General features: G+C 36.9%; 1 long non-coding RNA gene across 1 annotated transcript; it reads right to left on the reverse strand.

Annotated features, from left to right (window-relative positions):
• Positions 1-12,932: 12,932 nt before the first annotated feature.
• LOC105035306 (uncharacterized) lies at positions 12,933-18,323 on the reverse strand. The gene is made up of 3 exons (XR_830324.4): positions 18,144-18,323; positions 13,212-13,706; positions 12,933-13,134 (listed from the first exon to the last, which is right to left on the reverse strand). It is a non-coding gene; the product is annotated as an uncharacterized lncRNA (long non-coding RNA).
• Between the last annotated feature and the right edge of the window lie 1,021 nt (positions 18,324-19,344).

Here is a 19,344-nt window from a genome sequence, read left to right on the forward strand (position 1 = left end):
GCCAGGACACCACCTCCCAAGATCCTTTCAGTACCACGCGATGCAGCAGGAAGAAAGAAGAAACAAAACAAAAAGAAAACAATCAAAATACGTGAATCAGCCACAAAAGGGCTCGCCTCCACGGGGCATGCAAACTCATTATGAAAAAGAAATTTTACAAGAGGAGACCTCACCCTCAACTCTTGTACACCAAATTCTCTCTCACTAGAAGTTCCCCTCACAAAAGCTCTCTCTCTCTTGGAAGACCCCCTGAACCCCTGAAGTACCTGACGACCGCTGTCCAGGAGCCTCCTGCTCCTTGTCTCTCAGCGCTTCCGCCTCTCTCTCCTTTCTCTTTCGGGTTCCGCGCGGCCTCAGCAGAAAAACCGAACCACCTATTTACTGTTCGTCCACAGGCCCTTTTAAAGGATTAAAACCTAATTAGATTAGGTTTAAGAGTCCTTAATCAACCCAAATCAGGTTCTGAACCATCGGATGAAAAATAGATCAACCACGCCCTCCGATCGCGATCGGTCCACGAAATAGTGCCGTGGATCTCGCGAAATACGTGGGAAATGCCCACAAGGTCCACAGGCCCAACCATGGACCGCCCGGTCCATGATGGACCGGGGCAAAGGGTCAGCAGGGCGCTGGGCCTGGGCCGGCCCGCTCCCGCGTGCGGGCCTGCGCGCGCCTGGGCTGCATGCCCGACTGGGCCGTGCGCCCGCCTGGGCCATGCACCCGCATGGGCCGCGTGCCCGCGTGGGTCGTGCATCCCACGTGCCGTCGCCTGCGGCTGCGTTGCTGTCGCCCGCGCCGGTCGCCGATGGTCCTCTGCCGCCTCGAATCTCGTGCTGACTTCAAAAGCTCGTATCTCCTCCATCCGAGCTCCATTTTGGGTGATCTTGATCTCGTTGGACTCCATTTTTTACCGCAAACCTTATTGTGGGCTCAATGTGGGCTGAATCTCGAGACGTCAAATTCTAACAATCTCCACCTCGACTCGATATTCGGCCTCCTCCAAACTTCGAGAGCTTCTGGATCTCCTCGCCCCCATGCCCTGGGACAATCGCCTACTGATCATGGATGAGTAAACATGGGAGTCGAGCCAGGCTGCTCGATCCCATCTCCATCGTATGCTGTGTTCCTCCTGACCTGAGACCTGCTCAGGGCATCGTCCTACGGCAATAGGAATCTCACCTTGCAACATCGCCTCTCGTCCTTTCGAGTCTCCTGTCTCGTACCCGATCCGCCTCCTGGAGCTCCATCTCACTCTGGGCTCCGCCTGGCTCCCAAAGCTCTACCTCGCACTGGGCTCCCCACCAAGTAATAATGTCCTCTGCTCCCCTTCTTCCCCTCCAGCACAATCCTATTGCCGCGTAGCACCCTCAGGATTCCTCCACCAGCTACCATCCTGTAGCCTCTCGAATCTAGTCTGCTAAGTGAGATAAGATTCCACCTGAAATCGGGTATGTATCGGACCTCCACCAATCTCCTCACTACACCGTCATGTGTCCTCCAGCTGACCGTCCCAATGTCTCTGATCGCACAGCTCGATCCATCCGGCAGATATACAGTGCCCTCACTGTTCTCCAGGGAGTCAAACTGCTCCTCTCTGCAACACACATGATAGAGGCATGCAGAATCTAATATCCATTACTGGGAAGAAGTAGATACCTCGTCAGATATCTCTAGGACATCTCCATCGAAATCGCTGTCGGCCATTGCTACAGCAGCCACAGTCCGATTTTAAGTTGAGGACAATCTTTGACTATATGCCCCAACTCCTCACACCGATAACACCTGATTTTGCTCAAGTCCCTCTAGACTTGGACCGCCCTCGTTGCGATCTTCTGTCGCTCCGTCTACTGCCTCCTGCTCCTCCAGAAGCCACCAAAGCTAAGCTATCGCCATCTGAGCTCAAAGCTGGGTTCTCCCTCCTGAGAACCTCGTTCTGGAGTATCGCCGCGATGACCTCGTCCATCTTGATAGTGCTCTTCCCCACTAGAAGAGCAATCACCAAGGACTCGTACGAAGGGGGAAGCGACGCCAGCAAAACCAGCGCCCTGGTCTTCTCCTTAACGTTCTCGCCAACGCTGAGGAGGTCAGTGAGGATCTTCTGGAAGTGGCTCAAATGCTCCTGCACGCTCTGTCCCTCAGTCATCTGCAGTTGATAAAACTGCCTCCAGAGGAAAAGTGTGTTGGTGAGAGACTTCGCCAAGTACAATCCTCGAGCTTCGACCACAGCACCATCGGGGAAGTCTCGCTCAGCACATAGATCACCACCTCATCCGCTAAGTACATGTGGATGGTACCCACCGTCTGCATCTATAGCTATTTTTAATCCCGCACCTCTATGGTGGTCGGCTTCTCATCGCACAAGAGAGCATCGATCAATCCCTGTTGGATGAGCACGTCCTTCACCCTTGCCTGCCACAAGGAGAAATTACTCTTACCATCGAACTTGTTGATCTCCATCTTGATTGTTCCTGTCTTCTCCATCTTCAGTCTTGCTCACCACCACTGCAATCTGTGTCCTTGTACCGCCTTACTCTGATACCACTTGTTAGGTGGATGTCTGGTCAGGACACCACCTTCCAAGATCCTTTCAGTACCACGCGATGCAGCAGGAAGAAAGAAGAAACAAAATAAAAAGAAAACAATCAAAATACGTGGATCAGCACAAAAGGGCTTCGCCCTCCACGGGGCATGCAAACTTCACTATGAAAAAGAAATTTTACAAGAGGAAACTCACCCTCAACCCTTGTACACCCAATTCTCTCTCACTTGAAGTTCCCCTCACAAAAGCTCTCTCTCTCTTGGAAGACCCTTGAAACCCTGAAGTACCTGGCGACTGCTATCCAGGAGCCTCCTGCTCCTTGTCTCTCAGCGCTTCTGCCTCTCTCTCCTTTTTCTTCTCAGGTTCTGTGTGGCCTCAGCAGAAAAACCGAACCACCTGTTTACTGTTCGTCAACAAGCCCTTTTAAAGGGTTAAAACCTAATTAGATTAGGTTTAAGAGTCCTAATCACCCAAATCAGGTTCTGAACCATCGAATCAAAAAAATAGATAATCACGCCCTCGATCGCGACGGTTCATAGAATAGTGCAGTGGACCGTGCAAAACACGTGGAAATGCCACGCGGTCCACAAGGCCAGCCGTGGATCGCTCGGTCCACGGTGGATCGGGGTAAAGGGCCAGCAGGCCGCTGGGCCTGGGCCGGCCCGCTCCCGCGCGCCTGGGCCGCACGCCCGGCTGGGCCGTGCGCCGCCTGGGGCGCCTGCCCGTGTGGGTCGTGCGTCCCTGTGCGCCCGCCGCCGGTTGCCGATGGTCCTCTGCCGTCTCGAATCTCGGTGCCGGACTTCAAAAACTCGTATCTCTCCATTCGAGCTCGTTTTGGGTGATCTTGATCTCGTTGGACTCTATTTTTTGCCGCAAACCTCGCTGTTGGCTCAATGTGGGCTAAATCTTGAGGCATCAAATCCTAACAAGGAACCCACGGGAAAGAAGAAGAAAGAAAAAGAAAAGAAGGGAAGAAAAGAAAGAAAAGAAAAGGAAAGAAAAAAAAAGAAAAAGAAGAAGGAAAAAGAAAAGAAAGAAAGAGAAGGAAAAGAAAAAAAGAAAAAAATAATATAATAATAGTATATAATATATAATAGGATTTTCTCTCCTCTCTTTTCGTGAAAAAAAAGAAAGAAAGAAAAGAAGAAAGAAAAAAATAAAATAAATGAATAATAATATAAATAATAAAATATGAGAAAGAGAATTTCTATCTCTTCCTCCCTATCTTCAACCTAAACTAGTATTTTTTCTCTCTAGAATTGGACGTTCTCTCTCTACTTTCTTCTCTAAGTTATTTTTCTCTCCTAAGATTTCTAAATTTTAAGAAGATGATGATGAATTTAAATAATCCTCGTGATGGATTTTTGATCTGTGATATCGGACGGTTCACCGACATCCACTTTGATCAGATCAGATATTTTTAGATTTTATTTCTTATGATTTTATTGAATTATCCACATGATAATTTAGCATGATTTGATCTGATCGATCGGATTTGTTGAATCATATTGTCTAAATAATTCAAGATGAGTTTTCTCTCTCTAGAATTTTCTTTTCTAAAATTTTCTCTCTCTAAAATATTTTTCTCTTGATTGATTCTCTCTCTAAAAAGGTTAGTGAATGAAGAAATTTTTTTTTAATAGTCCTAATCTGATTTTAATGAAGAACACTGATTCGTGATTGTCAGACAGCGTACTGGCACCTACCTTGATCAGATCGATATTTATCAATTTAATTATCCATGATCCTGATTTAATCATGATTTGATCATGTTGATTTCACCAATCGAGATATTGGACCAATCGTAATATTGGATTGTGTCATCTGATCAATTCGAATTATACCTCATGAATTCTCTCTCCTCTGATTTTCTCTCTCCACTTGATTTTATGAAATCGATGAAGAACTTTGGTCCTATCACTTCAAATCCGATTTGATCTGATAGTCAAACTTTGGATCGTTTAGGTCCTAATTAGATTTTGATTAGATGAAATTAGATGATCGAACCCAATTTAAACCGTTGAAATATGGTATTCGTATTCTTTCTAATTATTGAAATTGATTCTGTATAGGATTGTGGATGTTTGATCATGGGATATTGCGATATGATCTACGAACAAAATTTTTGGAAGAAAATTTATATAATTTATAAATTTATTGGAATGTATTTGAGGTAAGTAATGTTTTACTTTTTTTAGATTTATCGATAAATTATAATATATTTTTCTGACATGATTTGTGAAACGATGCATGAATTGGATGAATGGTATTTTGTTATGAAAATATCTTATTTGAAATATTATGATGAAGCATGATTGAACATATTGATTTCATGATGCATTATATTGATTGATTTTGATACTACATGATTATATATTTTATTATCAAATTAGAATCTGAAATATGATTTATGAAGAATTATGATATAAGAAATAATATGAATTGACAACCTGACTATGTAAAGGACCCTGCCAATGGAGGCATATACGTTGGCAATTGATTTGTCTTAAGGGTTTACGTCGCCAGAGAGACCAGCGATAAACTGCAGAGAGACCAGCGGTTCCGAAGGACTTTGCTGTTAGATGATTCGCAGCTCACTGCAAGAAGATACGCAGTGTTATGACCCTGTCACAGGAAAAATATGGTCATAGCTCATGGTTGACGAAAAGAATTTAAGAACGAAAGAAATTAAAATCTGGAAAGAAATTTAAATTTTGAAAAAGAAATGAATTTGGCATGAATTATATTGCATAATTAGAAATTGATTTCGAATTGATGAACTCTATATGCTTATTTTTTATAAATAATTATTTACTTAAATACCTGATGAAATCTGTTGAAAAGTGATCATTGCTTACTGGGCTGTCTAGCTCATTACCTTCTATTTTACTATTTTTATAGATGTTGAGGAATTAAGATGATACAAGATATGAATAGAAGAGTGATTAGAAGCAGAATCTTTATACTTTTATTTTAGGTTAAAAGTCTTATTGAATTTGGTGTAAGACCTATGAATCATTGTTGAATTTATTAAGATATAAAAAAAAAAATTTAGATCGTTATATTTTGGATTTAAATTATTGTCTAATTATTTCGCTGTTGTTTTAGGATAGCATGATAAGATGCCTTGCATGCTTATGAGAAGAGTTTTCTATGAGTATGCGGCGGTTGCCATGACCCTCGATTCACAATCTCGGGTCGGGAGCGTGACAATTAATATGGTATCAGAGCATAAGTGGATGAATTATGAAACATAGAATCAGATATAGAATGGGTATAAGTGGATAGACACTAGGGACATTATAGTGTAGATCTTTCATGATTGTAGTGGGAGAAATATTTATAAATTTTGATTAAACATTGAGATTATGTATGAAAGGATCACAAGAGATTATGACATATAGAATTTGAAATATGATGGATGATCTATTGATCATGATATGATTAGTTAGATCTTGATCGAAAGTAATCACAAAAGGATTGACATAAAATTTTATTATGCATTGTGGTTATTAATTTGATCATTGGTTATTCAAGTGAATCGTAAGTTCAAATTCGATATGAGAATAATACTATGATATTATTTCTAGTTGAGAAGTTGACGATTATTGGTAAGATAAAGATTTGACGATAAAATATTATTCCAGGATGGACTAAGAAAAATCTTTTATGATGCTTAATTGAAATATTTATCGAAATTAAATTTGGTATGTGGATTATATATAAAGTGGCATATTAGGATGAATGTATATTTGAGGATATTGCAAAGAAACCTATTTCTTATTGATGAAATCGATTATGAGGTTGTAGAATATTCATCATACTGGAATCTTTAATCATCATCCTTAGATCTAGATAATAGATCTTATTATGTCTCTTGGAGACTACATGATGTGTATGAAATTTTAATTTAAAGATTTCGTATCTAAGTTGATCAAGAGATTTTCTGATATTATTATTGAGGTTGTTAATGAAAAATTGATATCTTTAGATTAAGATAAAAGATCTGATTTATATTTATTTCAGATTAAGAGATCCATGTGAATTTACAATTTAAAAATTTTAGATTTAAGAATTAATATGGAGTTCCTTTGCTTTTGTTAACGAGGTCCCAAATTGAATCTATTATTAAATGGAGATTTGATTTTTGAAGCTTGTATGATTGTTATGAAAGGATATTTGATAGATATTAAAGATCCTGATGATAGAAATTTTAGAAAAAAGAAATAATGATTTGAAATTCTTATATATTCAGATTATGTCCAAATTTGGTGGAGCATCGAAGGATTTTCTCGTTGATTTGACTTATAAAGATTTGATTTAGAAATAATCAAATTGAATTGATATGAGAATTAAGATTTGATTCATATTGATTATAGTAAATCTATATGATGGTTTAAATATGATATTGGACTCAAGGATTAATCAAGATTATTGTACACTAGTAAATGTATGAATGAGAATCAGAAGTTAATCTTTAGCTTTAATTAAAATTTAAAATTTAAAATTTTTTTTTCTATTGATAAGGTAAAGAAATAATTTGATCAAAATTTTTTATGAAGCTAAGAAATTTTGATTGTTAGATCAAAGTGTGCAGCGGAAGCATGGTAATCTGGATTACTTTGAGTAAGTCAGGAATGTTAATTCTTTGAGTCAAAGAATTATGATAGATGATATAGTTTGATACAAGAAATTCATTGATATTAGAAAGAATAATATTTTAAAAATTTTGAATTATTTTAGATATCCTAATGTGATTTTTAAAAGTAGTGCTTCCACCTACTATGTTACAAAAATAATTAGCATCCTAATTCTAGGATGAGTGGACCTCTGATTTTTGATTTTAGATTTAGAATATATAGAGATAAATTTTCTCTATCCTAAAATTAAATTTTACAATTCTCTATTTATTAGGAAGAATTTGAGATTGTTTATCGAATAATGATTTCGATCTTAGATTATTATACTCAAATATTTATCTCCAGGGTATAATAAAATTTAAAGTTTGAACTCTTTTGATTATTATTATTTCTCTGACTAAATGAAAAAGATTGAGGTTATCTATTGATATTGACGATTGTTCTACAAAAGATGGATTGGAGTTATTTATAATTTAATTTGATAATGAATCGATTAATTAAGAGTTGTTAATGTTTACATAAAGAAGATTGATATACTTACTTAGAATAAAGACATTGATTTTGATTATAAGAAAAATATAGTTTTGATTTAGAACAATATTTGAGTTATTGATTTTTATTATGGAATGACTTAATGATAAAATTTGCTTCAAGAATTAGAATATTTAAGAGTTTGAGGGTTTGAGTAAAAAAATTTTGATAACTAGAAATAGTGATATTGATTCAATCAACAATGGTGATATTGATCTTTATGAAATGACTTAATGATGAAGTTGTATCGAGAATTAAAATATCAAAAGTTCGAGAATGAAATTGAAATGATAAATCTTCAATCTTTGAAAGTACGAATAAGAGAAAATATTTTTGAATTTTGATTGATTGGGATGTCATCATATGATTCATAGAAGTATGTTTTTCCTATCTCATGATGGGTTGATTAATTAAGAGTGGTTAATATTTAATAAATAAATAAATAAATAAATGAATGATGATGATGAATGAAGTTCTTATGCAAGAATAGAGATATTGACCTTTTTTTATTCACAAGAAATAGATTTGATTTTAATTTGAGTCGTGAGATATTGAACATGATTTTTATAAGAAATGAGATTATAATTTCAAAATTTTGAAATATTAAAAATCTTTGAGATATTGATCTTGATAAATAAGAAAATGAATGGTTCTGTTTCAGATCAATATTTGATGTATTGACTTTTTCCTTATAAAATGATTTAAGAATGAATTTTATATCAAGAATTAGAATATTGAAACATTTTTGGATGAGATTCAAAGTAAGAAACTATGAAGACTCAAGCAAGAAAAATTTCGAGGATGAAATTTTTTTTAGAGGGGAAGAATGTGATGGCCCGGCCCGAATAAAAATCCCAGCCCACCAAAGTCCAAACGAAAAAAAAGAGAGAAAAATAGAGAAGAAGAACTCCCGAAGGGAGTCTTCTTCCTCCTCTCGTCGGCTCCCAACCGGAGTCAGAAACGAGCTCCCTCCGGCTCTATTTAAGGAGGAGATCCCTCCTCTCTCCCTTCCACTAAAGACCTGGGATCCAGTCGGCGGCAATCGTCAGAAAAATCCTCACAGAGACCCGTCCCTGTGCCGTCCAATTGCTCATCGGAAAAGCCTCACCGGCGTCGGAGGTAAGCCTCCTCCCCTTCCTCTCTTCTCCCCTTTCCTTTCTATGCCTGTGTGCACGCTCGCCGGCGACCGGAGTCATCGAATTTTGTTGCAGAAGAACCTTTATTTTTTTGCCATTTTTTCGACGTCGGTGGTCACCGCCGACCACCGGTTTGGCCCTCCTCTTGTCGTCGGGTCGCCCCCCTCCTGCCGACGGCCACCCCACGCCGGTTGCACCGCCGGCCGGCTAGTCAACAGGGGATTGTGAGATCCCCTGTTTCGGCCCAAAGGAACCCACGGGAAGAAGAAGAAAGAAAAAGAAAAGAAGAAGGAAAGAAAAGAAAGAAAAGAAAAGGAAAGAAAAAGAAAAGAAAAAGAAGAAGAAAAAAGAAAAAGAAAAGAAAAGAAGAAGGAAAAAAAAAGAGAAAAAAAAGAAGAAAAAAATAATATAATAATAATATAATAATAATAAATAGGATTTTCTCTCCTCTCTCTTCTGTGAAAAAAAAAGAAAGAAAGAAAAGAAGAAAGAAAAAAATAAAATAAAATAATAAATAATGATATAAATAATAAATATGAGAAAGAGAGTTTCTCTCTCTTTTCTCCCTCTCTTCAGCCTGAACTAGTATTTTCTCTCTCTAGAATTGAACTTTCTCTCTCTACTTTCTCTCTCTAAGTTATTTCTCTCTCCTAAGATTTTTAAAATTTTGAGAAGAATGATGATGAATTTAAATAATCCTCATGATGGATTTTTGATCTGTGATCGTCGGACGGTACACCGACATCCACTTTGATCAGATCAGATATTTTTAGATTTTATTTCTTATAATTTTATTGAATTATCCACATGATAATTTCAGCATGATTTGATCTGATCGATCGGATTTATTGAATCATATTGTCTGAAGAATTCAAGATGAGTTTTTTCTCTCTAAAATTTTTTCTCTCTAAAATATTCTCTCTCTAAAAAAGTTAGTGAATGAAAATTTTTTTTTAATAGTCCTGATCTGATTTTAATGAAGAACCCTGATCCATGATTGTCAGACAACGTACTAGCACCTACCTTGATCAGATCCGATATTTATCAATTTAATTATCCATGATCCTGATTTAATCATGATTTGATCATGTTGATTTCACCAATTGAGATATTGGACCAATCGTAATGTTGGATTGTGTCACCTGATCAATTTGAATTGTACCTCATGAATTCTCTCTCCTCTGATTTTCTCTCTCCACTTGATTTTATGAAATCGATGAAAAAACTTCAGTCCTATCACTTCAAATCCGATTTGATCTGATAGTCAAACTTTGGATCGTTTAGGTCCTAATTAGATTTTGATTAGATGAAATTAGATGATCGGACCCAATCTAAACCGTTAAAGTATGGTATTCATATTCTTTCTAATTATTGAAATTGATTCTATATAGGATTGTGGATGTTTGATCATGGGATATCGCGATATGATCTACGAACAAAATTTTTGAAAGAAAATTTATATAATTATGTGGATTTATTGAAATACGTTTGAGGTAAGTAATGTTTCACTTTTTCTAGATTTATCGATAAATTATAATATATTTTTCTGACATGATTTGTAAAACGATGCATGAATTGGATGAATGGTATTTTGTTATGAAAATATCTTATTTGAAATATTATGATGAAGTATGATTGAACATATTGATTTCATGATGCATTATATTGATTGATTTCGATACTACATGATTATATATTTTATTATCGAAATTAGAATCTGAAATATGATTTATGAAGAATTATGATATAAGAAATAATATGAATTGACAACCTGACTATGTAAAGGACCCTGCCAATGGGGGCATATACGTTGGCAATTGATTTGTCCTGAGGGTTTACGTCGTCAGAGAGACCAGCGACAAACCACCAGAAAGACCAGCGGTTCCGAAGGACTTTGCTGTCAGATGATTCACAGCTCACTGCAAGAAGATATGTAGTGTTATGACTCTACCACAGAAAAAATATAGTCATAGCTCATGGTTGACGAAAAGAATTTAAGAATGAAAAAAATTGAAATCTGGAAAGAAACTTGAATTTTCGAAAAAAAAAATGAATTTTGGCATGAATTATATTGCATAATTGGAAATTGATTTCGAATTGATGAACTCTATATGCTTATTTTTTATAAATGATTATTTACTTAAATGCCTGATGAAATCTGTTGAAAAGTGATCATTGCTTACTGGGCTGTCTAGCTTATTACCTTCTATTTTACTATTTTTATAGATGTTGAGGAATTAAGATGATACAAGATATGAATGGAAGAGTGATCAGAAGCAGAATCCTTATACTTTTATTTTAGGTTGAAAGTCTTATTGAATTTGGTATAAGACCTATGAATCATTGTTGAATTTATTAAGATATTAAAAAAAAAATTTAGATCGTTATGTTTTGGATTTAAATTATTGTCTAATTATTCCGCTGTTGTTTTAGGATAGCATGATAAGATGCCTTGCATGCTTATGGGAAGAGTTTTCTATGAGTATGCGGCGGTTGCCATGACCCTCGATTCACAATCTCGGGTCGGGGGCGTGACATTAGTATGAAATAATTGGAAGAGATCAGAAAGAAAGATAGTTGAAGAGCCTTTGGAGATGTTTGGTTGGAGGAATAAAGATATGGAATGGGAATGGAAATGGATAACTCCAATTCTAATTATTTAGTTGGGGGGAGTCTCACTCCGATTCTCATTCTAGAGAAGAATGGGAATGGCCCAATTTTCTGTAACTGAATCAGAATCATCCCCATGGGAGTCAAAGTCTCGTTCCGGTGGAATAAAATAAAATTAAAAAAAAACACCCATCGGTGGGGCAGGGAGCTGGTGTCTACGGGTGGGCGGGGGAGTGCAGAGGTGCGGTGAGGGCGGGTGGGGGTTTGGTGGCGCAGAGAAACCGCGGACCGTAGGGGGGAGCCGCAAGCCATGATGGGGCCGGGTGGGTGGAGGAGGGTGCGGTGGTGCAAAGAAACCACTGGTCGCAGGGGGTGGGGGGCGGAGGAGCTTTGCGATCGGTGCGAAGAGCAATCGGTGGTGGTAGTGGGGATCTTTGAGCTTTTGGATTTGAAAATTGGAGGAGTCGAGAAGAACGAGTCAGTCCCCACCGACGGTCGGAGTCGACCAGATTACCCCAATTTTTGGGTCGGAGAGGACCAGGGTGCCATTTAAGGAGAAGGAGGTGGACTCGGTCCGGAGTGCTGGACGAGCCTGGTTGACGCGCCAGACGGGCAAGGAGGAGGGGAGGTGGAGGACCGTGAGCTCGAGCTGGGTAGTGTTGAAGCGGAGGAAGCCTAGAGAGAAAACACCGTTCGAGTCGGTGAGGAGAGGCTGGAACTCAGAATAGGATGGGTCGTGGGTGGCCGAGAAGCCTCTCTTGATTTGTTTGGCTGGCAAGGATGCCGAGTGTCTAACTCAAGCTGATCCTGTGATGATGGAGTCGCGGATGGTGGATGGCTGGGGGCGGGGTGGGGTAGGGCGGCGGAGGAGTTGAGGATGATGGATCGCCAGGGTTGGGAGGCGCACGTGACGGAGGAGCCCGTGTGGCGTCGGGGGTGGGGTGGATGCAGATAAGGCATGGGCAGAAAGAGCTCCATGCCTTCTTCTTTTTTTTTTATTTTTTTTATATTTTTTATATTTTTTATATTTTTTATAAAATTATTTATATTTTATATTTTATTTTATAAAATATTTCATCTCTTATTTAAAAAATTTTATTTTATATAAAAATCTATTTTGATTTATATTTTTAAAATAAAGATTCATTTCGATTCCTATATTTAGATGAATCAAACAACGGCAATGAAAATCATTCATTCCGATTTCGATTTCAGTCACGAATCAAACGCTTCGAGAAATTTGATCATTTTGATTTTGATTCTAAATTATTTTGATTTTAATTCCTATTCTGATTTTAGTTACAAACCAAATGCCTCCATTATGTTTTAAAGGATATGAGCTTGAGTATGAACACCATTGACAGAGTAAAAATCATGAAGACGAACCGGATTAGATGAAACACGTTTATGCTTTGTGCCTATTATCCCCTTTGAACTGTTGTGCTAACAATATTACTCAGAAGAAATTTTAGCACATTTATAAAATGACAATGCATTACATCGACATGAGACACAGACTAGAAAGCTCCACAAAACTAGAATTTTGTGCCATCAATGCTACTTAATAATTGCTTTGGACGGACAAGGGGGAACAAACTTCTGGATTTCTCTTGTACATGTTTTCCTTAGAAGGATGTTCTAATGATTTCTGTAGATGTAAATTTGCCAAGATGGATTACTGAATAAAAAAAAAACATAACAATCTTCAGAACTAACATTTAAATCATCAGATATTATCTAGCAAAAAAAATTTACCTAGGTTGAAGAGTACTCTTTTGGCTAGGGGTAACAATTGAAACTATCAACCGTCCATCATAAACAGCTTCCTCCGGCAACAACTGGTCGTAGACTGGAATTACCAATCCCGGATTTTTATATGTACTGAACACCATTTGCACCAATCCCAGCTTTTTCAGAGTATGTGTGCTAACCAGGGAAGAAATGGTTGAACAAAGGTGCATACATTAACAGAAATAATATGCAACCACAACCAAAGTAGGAATGCAGTATACCTTAGATTATATGTTACAATTTCTAACAGGAATTCTTTTAATTACTTGCTGGATAACAAATAGAACACGTTAATAATTGAATCATGGTAGCTTTAGGTAAAGTTAGAACACCAATAGAGCAGTCGCAGTCATACCCAGTAATGAATATGCATCGTCAGAATGTATCCTTCTTGGAAATGAGATGGTATTCCCAGCCACACCTTTGCCGAAGAAAGGAAATAAGAACTTGTATCTGTATCTAGTGTATCAAGATGTACAAGACGATCGCAATTATACAGGTTAATTTTGATATGGCTTAGAATTCCAAACAAGCTCTACAAATTGATATCCTGTGATGCTTCAGATGGTAACACAGATTTCATACAATAATGGAACTTCTAAATGAAAAATTGACAAGATCTAAGCTGCTTAAGATGCCCAGAAAAACATCTAATTTTTTTTTCCCCTTTCAAGGTTATACCCAAAGTGCGATAAATCCAGTTAAATTTGTGGACAAAAAAATGCAAAAGAGAATGGAACTCAACACAAACAGATTATATCTTAAGACCTCCAAAACCAACCAGTCCGATTAGATCCACCTGTTTCTGATGCAACGGACGGGGAAAAAACACTATAGATTTTCGTAAAATTCATCCAGATGTACACGAAAGGAACAATAATAATAGTAACCCTAGTACATCAAAAATAGGATGTTTGATTCTTGGAAGACAATAAAGCGGACCAGATTTAATAGTTTGAAATTAGCAATAAGAAACAATATTACTTTCGACTCGAGGGAAAAGAGGACAGCTGAAACAGTATTGATTATCCACTAATTATTAATTTGTAATGATTTTAGAACAATTCACAGCCTAATCATGGATTAGGCCATAGAGTGTTGAAACAATATTTAAAAAATCAGATTTAATTTAGGAAGACTAATAAGAATTTTGATTGTAAAAATTGTAAATAACTTACAAAAAAATCAGAAATAAATAAAAATCAAATCCGGAAGCACGTTGGACACTGTCCTAAGGTGTATTCCCATCCTTCGTGCAGGAATATCCAGAAAAACTATTTTGAGATCGAAATCCTCCACTTGCGAGCATGATCGTAGAGGAGGTTGATGAAGACTCTTTCAATATCCAAAAAAATAACGAGAAAGAACAATAATTAGAGAGAAAATATTAGAAGAAAGAGAGGGAGAGACTTAGATAAGATATCCAAAATCAGGTCTCAAGATGGTCTTTTTTTTATAACCACCCAATATGACCGTTTATGATCGTTTGTGACCGTTATGACCGTTGAAATTTTATTGACCTATTAAAATCTTTAATAAGGAATCCAATGATCAAAATCTTTAACGTAGAGTCTAACGATCAAAAAATAAAAATAAGATTAAATGTACATGACCGTTGGTAATTAAGAGTCCAACCGTCAAAAATTAAAATCATGATAAAAAAGTTAATATATTTAAAAATAAAATTTAAAAAAGATTCAATAAAATTTTGAGTTTTTTTTTTGGATTCTCTCCAACAAAATTATCTTTAGAGGTTGTAGTAAGACAACTCATGCTATCTATTAATATAAGATTTGTTATCTTATTTATGGAATGATAATTGTACATTATATCATCTTTAGTATGCTTAAGGTTATGTATAAGTTTCAAGATCTTACATGTTCTTTAAAGCCGTGCTCTATGGAATACGTGGCCACATCACGTGCCTGGCTCTAGTGGGCTTAGGGCATTGGCAAGTTTATTATCAGAGATATCGGAGTGTAAAAGGGCGAGGTAATTAGTATCTTAAGGTTGTGACAAGTAACGTTTGATCTAGGTTGAGTGCAAGAGCCCAAGAGGCCTTCCGTGAAATTATTCTCTTCGATTGTCCGCCACTTAAAGTACTAGGAGTTTGATTGACCAGAGGATGGTAGTATGATGATCACTTAGTATATAACAAAGCTTGAGAAATTGGCCGGTTATGCCCCAAGCTAATGACGAGAGAGAATGCGAGAAAAGGGCCGAGAGCCGACTCAAGTAGCAGGTGTTATCTTTTGAACTGACCATCTATAAAGAGCTCACAAACAATGCCTTGGGGCTGGAGAAGGGAATCAATGAAACCCAAGTAGAGAGGGACAAGAATGTGAGGAAGAGGAGTAGAAAGGGGATCAATGAAACCCAGGCAGAGAGGGATGAGAATGTGAGGAAGAGGAGCAGACCTAGTGGATCTATGCATCATAACAAAAAGGGTATTGAAGCAAAGGTCAAGAGGCTGACCACTACAACTTCAAATGATAGAGCTCAGCCCAAGGGTGTCATCAAGTGTTTTAGATGTAGTGGACCCTGCGAGATTGTAGGTGGATCCGAGAATTGTTTCACATTTGATCAACAGGACCATGAGGTGGTTATGTGCTCTAGAAAGGAACTACATGTGCGATAGGTGCCTCAATGTACACCAGGACCCCCAGCAACCTAGGTATCTCAGGCATGTCAAAAGCAAGGAAAATGATAGTATAGATCCAGGACCCAATAGCGAGTATTTGCACTCATCCAACAAGATGCCTGGGTTTCAAACTTTGTAGTTGCAGGTATATAATCCATTTGATATTTCTTTATTCATGTTTATGCATGTTTTTTGATTGTCATCTAGACTATACATGTTCTAGGAAGAATTTTAGAATTTGTGATAGGCATGATTGGGGCATCATCTATTTATGCATATATTTTATTTGACCCCCATGCTACGCTTTGTTTTGCATCTACCAATTTCTTTTTGGAGAAATGTTGTGATGTTGTTTGTAACATTGGAGTTTGAGTATATGCCTCTACCCCAAATGGAGGTACCATTTGGTGGATATTGTTTGTGACTCTTATACCATGAGCGTCGAGAAATAGGTAATCATATTCGATTTGTTGGTTGTAGATGTGATGATTTTGATGTGATCTTAAGGATTAGAGGTGCAAATAAGTCGAGCCACTCATAAGCTACTCAAGCTCGACTCGAGTCCAAATTTGACTCAACATGTTATATTATCAAGCTTGAGTAGCAAGATACTCAACTCGAAAATTGATTAGCCTACTCAAATTTATATATATTTTAATAATATTATTTTTATTTATAATATATATTAATATATATATATATATATATATATATATATATATATATATATATATATATATATATATATATATATATATATATATATATATATATATATATTATTAATAGACTAAGACTTGATTTCAAGCTCGAACTCGAGCTCGAGAATGACTCAATTGATATTTGAGTCGAGTCGAGTCGATCTCAAGTTTTGTCTATCTTTTATTGAATCGAGTTCGAGCTTGGATAATAAGACTCAATCGATCTCAAGTCGAATTTTGAGTCGAGTCAAGCTCGAACTTCTAACTACACGACTCAGCTCAGCTTAGCTCAATTACATCTCTGTTCAAGATAGATTGGTTGCATGCATATCATGCTTAATGGATTGTATTGGGAATAGCATAAAATTGCAGAATACTAGCTAACCAGAGTTCAATTCTATAGTTAGCAAATTTAGTTCTCCATCAAGAATGATAAACTATCCAAGCTAGAATGCTTTTAAGAAAAGAGTTACCAAAAAGAAAGGCTTTTAAGAAAAGGGTGTCAGAGATTCTTGATCACTATAGGAGACACTCGACTTAAGAAGAACTGAAGTTGGAGGATATCACTATCAGGAGGGAATTTCTTGATGTCTGTTGAAAAGATTTGCCATGGTTACCATGAATTAGGAAAATCCACAACCTCCTAAATCAAGGATTAACAAATTATGCCCATAAATCTATTCATTAACCTTAATGTACCAATTATATGTATATTATCAACATAATATTGCTCGAAATATATTTTTATTGAGACCAAATGTGAGAATACAAAAATTTGCAATTACATGTTTGAGGATTTTTATGCAATAAAACTATCCTATAGGAACCAAAATAATTATCAGAGAATCTTTCTATAACAAAATTCAACTAGAGGGACTGAATCATAATTTTTTCTTTTTATTTATTTATTTATTCTTTCGACCTAATTGGTTGGATTTCGAATCAAAATCCAAAATCTGAAAAACAAAGTCCTCATCTTCTTCTTCTCGATTAGATAGAGGAGGCCGAATCCAACTGCCCTTACCAAATCTCGACCAGCAACTGCTAGAAACCTTTAATTAGCAGACTATCAGCTTCTCCCGAAAGCTCAAATTCGCTAGTTTCTCCATGATTAAGAGGTGAACTAGGATCCAGTGGTTCCTCTCCTTTTAATCGAGAAGGGGGTCAAAGACTTCATCTTGCCAATGGCCGGCCCTTGAACCTCAATGTTGGTGCATTAACTAGTCTAGTCCTGAGGTGTCAAATTTTTTTTTTGTTCTTCTTAAATCTAGATGTGAAAAGAGAGATCTGTGGGCATTCAATATGGTGGCTCAACAAAGCTCATCATCAGCTGATCTCCAATGGCTACTGGAGACTCATCCCACCATCCTAATTAGAGGACACAATGGTAGGAAAACCATGAGTACCATCATCCCTCTTCTTCTTTCTTTTTTGTATTCTAATCTCCTATAAGATCCGGCTCTAATACCAAATATGAGATTTTTATGGACATCATGTAGGAGATTAGAACACAAAAAAATACATAAAAGTAATCTAGGAAAGATTTAGGCATACCTTGAGATCCCCAAGAAGCCATTGATGATTGTTGCACAGGATCCTTTGGAAAAAAAGAAAATGCAAGAATAGATAGATCTTTCTCTGCTTCTCCTCTTTGAAGTCCATCTGCTCAATGAGGTAGGTGGCTCATAGGAATGTAGGATTCAAGATGCCCTAGGAATTCATATCAAATAGATATATGTTACTACAATAAAAATGATTTTTGGCAATAAAGTGCTTGTGGCATTTCTTATTAGATGCTACTAAATTTCTTATTTTTGCTACATCATAGTAAAAATTGTAAGAAATCGAATAGGTTGCATGTATGAATTTCAAAATGATTTTTGATCGCAGCAGTAAATAGATCTAGGTTAAACCCCTTTAACCCTACATGTAATAGATCTAATCTATACTATCCAAGCCCTGGATCTATGACATACACATAATCTAAAAAATAAAAAAAAAATATTAAGATCAAATCTCAATATCTTTGCACGGATCGATCTACACCGTAGCTGATGATTGTGGATCTGAACGGATTTCTTTAGCCACGCACGCATCCGGTCTCTACAGGTATCTACATGAGGACTCATTTCGACCAGAGATAGGTGTCTTCACCGGGGTGCTAGCTCCATTGCAGAAGATTTCTCTTTGATGGCTAAGATTGTTCTCTCACAGATCTCATAGACTCTCTTAAGAACTAGAGAGAACAGGAGGAGGAAGAAAGAGGGCTAGCTTTTTTCTTATTTTTTTCTTACTTTTCTTGAGGCATCCAAGTATTGAACCTTTTTTATAAGAGGGGCTAGGGATTAGGGTTTGGAGGAAGGGGCACCACCAAAGGTTTCCATAAAATCTCTGATTGGTTTCCTTCTTATCTTCTTATCTAGATTTGAATCAAATTCAAAACAAGAAGGAGATAAGGGTCGTGACTTATTAAGAAACACCATGTCTTATCTTTTTGATTTGAATCATATTCATATTAGAAAATGATAAGGATCATGACTCATCATGAAACCACTTGCCTTATCCTTTTGTTTTGAATCATATTCATATTAGGAAAGGATAAGGATCATGACTCATCATGAAACCACCTGCCTTATCCTTTTGATTTGAATCATATTCATATTAGGAAAGGATAAGGATCAAGACTCAAACCAAATCATTGAGGAGTCCTAAGGTTTTGGGATTCTGGATTTCTTATTTTGTATCAAACCAAATC

Source organism: Elaeis guineensis, chromosome 4 (genome assembly GCF_000442705.2).
Source record: "Elaeis guineensis isolate ETL-2024a chromosome 4, EG11, whole genome shotgun sequence".
Classification (NCBI taxonomy): Eukaryota; Viridiplantae; Streptophyta; class Magnoliopsida; order Arecales; family Arecaceae; genus Elaeis; species Elaeis guineensis.